This window comes from Papio anubis, chromosome 3 (assembly GCF_008728515.1).
Source record: "Papio anubis isolate 15944 chromosome 3, Panubis1.0, whole genome shotgun sequence".
Classification (NCBI taxonomy): domain Eukaryota; kingdom Metazoa; phylum Chordata; class Mammalia; order Primates; family Cercopithecidae; genus Papio; species Papio anubis.
Window position 1 is genome coordinate 121,476,420 of NC_044978.1, and position 6,969 is coordinate 121,483,388.

Below are 6,969 nucleotides of genomic sequence, written 5' to 3' on the forward strand. Positions count from 1 at the left end.
TTCAAGCAATTCTCTCGCCTTGGCCTCCTGAGTAGCTGGGACTTCAGATACATGCCATGATGCTGAGCTAATTTTTTGTATTTTATATTTTATATAGACTGGGTCTCGCTTTGTTGCCCAGTCTGGTCTCAAACACCTGGCTTCAAGTGATTCCCCCACCTTGGCCTCCCAAAATGCTGATTACAGGAATGAGCTGCCTTGCCCAGCCTACCACGTTTTCTTTATTCATTCATCTGTTGGTAGACGTTTAGGTTGATTCCAAACTTGGCTATTGTTAATAGTACTATAATGAATATGAGAGTACAGATGTCTCTTTGGCAAACTGATTTCAAACTTTTGAAGCAAATACCCAGAAGTGGGATTGCTGGATTATATGGTAATTTTGTTTTTAAATTTTTTAGGAACCTCCATACTTTTTTCCAAAATGGCTGTACTAATTTACATTCCCAAGAACAGGGTACAAGGGTTCCCTTTCTCCAAGTCCTTGACAACACTTATCTTTCATGTTTTTGATGATAGCCATTCTAGCAGAAGTGAGATCATCTTATTGTGGTTTTAATTTCTATTTCTCTAATAATTAATAATGTAGAGCACTTTTTCATAAAAGTCATTCCCAGATATACTCAGGCTATTGGTTCCAGGACCTCCTTTAATACCAAAATGTGAGCATACTCAAGTCCCACAGTCGGCCCTGTGGAACCCACAAAATTCACATATAAATAGAACTGCATAGTTCAAACCAGTATTGTTCAAGGGTCAACTGTATCCTGTTGGCTATTTGTATGTCTTCTTTTGAGAAATGTATGACCCAACAATTCCACTTCTAGGCATATACTCAACAAAAATGAGTACATATGCACCCACAAATGGTACAACAGTATTCACAACAGCATTTTTTCATAATAGTCCAGAACTGGAAATAAATAGTAGAAATGTAGTAGAATGGCTACATAAACTGTGGCATTGACACAAAGGAATACTTTGTAGCAAAGAAACAAACTCCACCATATGCAACATGGGTGAATTTCACAAACATAATATTAAGGGAAAGGAGCCAGAAGCAAGAAAAATACATAATGTGTGATTCCATTTATATGAAGTTCAAAAGTAGGCAGCACTACAAGATGGTGCCTGGTGCCAGGATAACAATTCCCCTTGGGGAGGAGGTGCATATAACCGTGGGTGCTATCAATGTTCTATTTTTTGATCCAAGGTTGTTCATTGAGCTCTATACTTATAATTTATGCAGTTTTATGAGAAGTTGGTGAATTACACTTCAATAGGGTGTTTACTAAGAAAAAAGACAATGTACTTTCTTTAATAAAAAAAAGTTAGTAGTTATTATATATATAAATACTACACCCAAAGAAGCCAATTTAAGATGTGCAGCTTCAGAAGTCAGGGCTAACATATCCCCCAGTGAAACATGACTTATCCCCCAGTGAAACATGACTTTTCATTTAGAGCAAACTTCTAAATTACTTCACTTACTTTCAATTCCAAGTGCTCTTTGCATGTACAAAAATGTAGTGAGAACTGTCGACGTGTTGGCTCCATTAGCAGAAGAACTTTTCAAAGTGTTAAATGATGCCAGTTTTATATCTAAGTCTTCAGATGCTTCAAAGAGAAAGTCAGTTAGGTTAAGTCCAATAATAGCTCATTGTTTTCATCTGCTGCAGCAAATCGAGGTTGGAAGTTCACTTTGACAAAAGTGAAATAGTTCTCATTATTGTGAATCCTATTGTAACTTCAGTTTAAAATGTCAATATTAAAGATAAATTGACTTGGTTTTTATAGCTATAATATTTTGAACTAATGTATGTAAGTATATGATACTTTATTGCAAAGAGTTTTAAAATAGAACTATATGATAGTTCTATTACAGACCAATGTAACAATGCCAATATGTTACATAGTTAATACATTCAAAAAATTATATATAATTTTTATTATTTTAACCTTCCTCTTTCAAAGGTGTCCCAGTTAAGTTAAATGTTAAATATAAGCTAAGTTATATGGTCTCCCTATCCATGACAAATAGCTGAATCACCCTTCCTTTCTCTAGCAAGCCATCCCAACACGCCTCCCTTCCCTACTCTAGACAGAATGAATCACTCAAAGCCGTATGATGTGGTAAATCGGCCTGAGGTAAGGGTGATGGAAAGAACATTCAAACTTCCACAGCTTTGCTTATGCTTTTTTCAATTTGAAATGTACACAGCCTATGTGGGGAACTAGTCCATCAGTTGTGCAGGTTAATGAAGGGTAAAAGAGTAGGAAGGATGTGAGGTTGGAGAGCAAAATCTTTCAAAATCTGGCCCCAACCAAAAAGTTGGAAGTTTATCCTCTAGTCAATGGAAAATGTCTAAAAAGTTTCCACCACAGGGAGTGACAAGATCCCATTTATGCCTTTAGGAAGATTGCTCTGACACCTGCAAGGGAGAGATTGGCAAGGACAAAGACTAGAAGCAAGATCAGCTGGTTTAGCTCAGCAGGTGTCATCTGTGTTCCTGCAAAAAGTAAAATTCTTAAGGAAAGAGTAAAAGGGAGAAGAAGAGATTTTTTCGAGGTAGAATTAAGAGGATTTGGTGACAGATAGTTAATGGGATTAATCAAAAAGCAAATGTAAATCACTTAGCTTAGGTGATGTAAATCACCAGCCCATAGTAGACATCCAATAAATATTCATTTCCCTGCCTCTTAAAAGTGCATATACTTTACAATGAGTGTGTTTTTCTGTTCTTTGGTTGCTGGAATAACTATGGTCCATATTCTTTTTTTAACTAAATAATATATTTTCATCTGGGGAACAAAAAAACTTAAATGCAATGAAAATTGGAACAACCACTTTGGAGAATTTTTGGTAATATTTGGCAAAAAGTGGCAGTTTGAGTAAAGTCAACGATACTCATACTTCAAGACCCTGCAAGTCCACTTGTGGCTATAACCCATACTGAAACTCTTACACGTATGAGAGTCTTATGCATAAGGATGCTCATTGCAGCATAATTCATAATTACAGAAAACTGGAACCAATGAAAACATCTATGAAAATGAAAATGAATAAATGAGCTGCAGAATATTCATATGTCATACTATACCACATTTACCAGCATGGATAAATCTCAATAACATATTAAGCAACACACACACGCACAAAAAAAGCTGCAGAGGGATATAGTATGATACCATTTAAATTAAGTTTAAAAACCTGTTAAAATACTATCTAATAAGGGAAAAGTGTATACAAGAGGGGTACATAGGAGGTCTTAATTGTATGTGACATTTAATTTCTATTTTTCCTTATTGAAACATTTTTATTGTGTTCTCTTGTTGGAAGGGGAAGATAGGAACAGGAAAGACGAATAGGATATGACATTGACATTTAATTTCTTTGAAGAAAAGTATGGAGTAATGTTAGGATTAATAGGGGTGCATTTTCTAGTGTTCATTACAAGATTATTCTTATTCATACATAAAACTTTTTACAATAAAATAAAAAGAATAATGCAGTAGAATAGTCAGATGTCTAGTCTCCTCTATGCTTCAGAATAATACTGTGCCCAGTATTTGCTAAAGGCTTCAGGGATAGACATTGGGTCACATCTTTAACCTTGAATTATCTCCATAGAAACAGCAACCACCTTGGTGCACTAGACAGAGAGTTCTGAGAAACGGGTGTGGGTGCTCTTTTTGGCTCTAACCTTGAGCAATTCAATAATTGTTTTTGTAACCTTGTGCAACTCGTTTCACTCTTGCCCTCAACTCCCTCAAATCCAGAAATCCAATCAATACAGCTAAGGTGACAGCCTGAATCTTACAGCAAATCTTAAAAATAATACTACGGGTAGCAACCATGTATCACTGCCCCAGAGACTCATGTAAGCATTTTCACTAGGAGGATTAAATGAGACAGTGTATTCATGTTCTGTTGTTCCTCATCTATACATCAGGAAACAGGCTTAAAGAAGTTAACTAACTTGCCAATGACACACAGATAGAGCAGGGATTTTAACCCAGATGTCACTTTCTGATTCCAAAGCCCATGCACGGTCTTAACCAGACCAGAGGACTCTTGCTAGGTCAGATCCTTACCGTTAGTGAGTATCCCTTTTAATGTTCTGAGTAGGATGGCCATGTAACTTATCCTGAAAACTGAGATACTTTGAGTGTAAAAGAGGGATCTAATAATTACTCCGGGACCACAGGCATAAACCAGGACTGTCCCAGGCTAACTAGAATACGTAGTCACCATAGTAATGAGACTCTGGCAAACACATTCCAGCAGTCTTTTCAGATATATCACACCAGCACAATGGTTTTCTAGCAGTAAACAAGCCGATTGATTTAGATTCCCAATCTAAGGTTCTGTTAGCAACAGAAGTCCTCTTAACCCAACTGGCAGAAATAGTCAGCCAAAGGAGTGCCTTCCAATGGCATCTGCACATAGCTGTTGCCTGCAGACGAACACAGCAGCTGCTCCAAAGTCTTTCCAGGGCTTAGCCCTTATCGCCCTATTCACATTCAGGAGCATGGAGCTTCTATTTCCTCCCTTGCTGAAGCATTTTTAAAAATCTGTCTGCAAAGAAGCATTCACTTCTGAAAAACTTTGATATAAGAATGGGACGATGTTGCCCTCTGGTGTTACCAAGAAGTGGCAAGCAGCTACACAGACTCGGTCAGGGCAAGGGTGAAGGCAAGGGAAAGCAGAACACTAGCCCTTACCAAGCAAGTGTATGAACACGTCTTCCTCCTTAATCCTTACAACAGCTTTGCAAAGTCCATTCTTATATTCCTCATTTTTATAGATAAGGAAACTGCTCAGAGAATGAGTACTGCATTCAAGTTCACACAGCGAGAAAATGTACTGAAATTTGAACCCATATCTATCAAGCATTAAAGTCCATGGTCTTTCCTTGTATCATTCTATAGGCCAATATAAAAACTGGGGGTCTTCAAATATTCAAAATATATTTATTGAACACCCATTAATGCCAGAAATTGAATATGAGGAAAGACTGATTTATTCCATAAAGAAATTTCAGGGTAGGCCAGGTGCGGTGGCTCACGCCTGTAATCCCAGCTCTTTGGGAGGCCGAGGCAGGCGGATCACCTGAGGTCGGGAGTTCGAGACCAGCCCAGCCAACATGGCAAAACGCTGTCTCTACTAAAAATACAAAAATTAGCCAGGCATGGTGGCACACACTTGTAATCCCAGCTTCCTGGGAGGCTGAGACATGAGAATCGCTTGAACCCTGGAGGCAGAGGTTGCACTGAGCAGAGATCATGCCACTGTACTCCAGCCTGGGCGACTCTGTCAAAAAAAAAAAAAAAAAAAAAAAGAAACCTCAGAGTATTTTAACATGAACGTGTATGAGGGATAGACTAGTCACTCAGTGCTTGTGATTATGTGATCACTTTCACTTGTAATGCCCTCCTACATCTTTGTAATATTTTCCTACATCCTTTGGAAACATTCACTGTTTTCTTCACCAGTCCTGGTCTCTCTCTTGTTTTTGATTCTCCTGTCACTTTCTCGGTAGCAGTTTTCTTAGTCACCTTGTATTAGAGTCATGGGTTTATCTAATTCCTCTGTTCATCACCCTTGTATTATATAATAAACTACCTGAGAGCTGAGACTGTGTCTCATGTTTTTAAATTTCAAACCTCCATAATACCCTCTCACAGTACTTCACTGAGAATAGACCCTCAAGGTGTTCGCAGAATTTGGACTGTATTAGATATCAGCCACTTGATATTTTAATTCCAAGAGGTTAATGATTTTTTTTTTTCCAACTTGGTAACATCCCATTGTGTCCTCTCATAGGGCCAATTAGCCATGTTAAACGTCTAATAGCCTGGCAGGATCAGAGCTCTCCCAGCTCACATCCCTATACTGGTGAAAGCATAAGACAACAAGCCCTGGAGCTGGGAAATGGGCTAGTGGTACAGTCTTTCTCTGCATCTCCAGAGTGGGGGCTGGAGGGGCAGTGTTCTGCTATGCTTGTTTCTGTCTCCTTTCATTCCCCTATTCCCCTCTATATTTGGTAGTTATTCTGTTCTACCCTAGCACTTTCTACCCTCTCATTCAACTGCTCCCTTAAATAGAACCTTTCTGCATTTTTCCTTTCCCTAAATGGCTTTCACTGATCCTGACTCTGGCGAGTCCTCTGTTTTCAGGGAAATGTGGCTAACCTCCTGACCTCTAATTCTGCTACAGAACAGCTGTCTTCCCACAGGCCATATATTAACCCTGTTTAAGCAACTCTTTAAATTCCTGACATGCTCAGTCAGCAGCAGCATTAGCAGCAGCACCATCTGCTAGGAGTTTAACCCTCTGGTTCCCTGGACTTGAATGGCGGAGGTAGATTAGAAACTCAAGCTTCCACATGTAGCTTGGCTTAAGTCACATGATACCTAAATGCTCCTCTATAATTCCACTAATTCCAAACATTAGCAAAGTAAGTTTTTATATTAAAAAGGAAAAATTCTAATACATTTATGTTTCAGTGATATATAACAGGAAAATATTAGAAACAAATATCCAATAAATACAAAATTAAGCCATGTAATAGCACAACCAAATCATTTTGAATGGCTTCATAATATTCTGTGATTTTGACATATATGTGTTAACCTGGAAAAATACTTAAGTGAGAAAAAACAGAATATAAGAATGAATTTACAAGTAGTAACCATCTTGATGTACTTTTATCCAACCATTTTTTTCCTACATATATATATTTTTTAAATGTAGGAAAACAACTGCTATTAGTTTAGAAAGCATTTTCAGATATTCATAGTAGTAACAAGTCAATGCCAATATAATACTCTGCTCCAGGTACAGAATGTTAACAACATAAACCCACAGCCAACGGGTAGCATAAACCATTTTATTGCTTCCACCAGCTCCTGTAACTCTTTCTTCTATTAGCAATTCTTCAACACCACCCCCACAAAAAATAAACC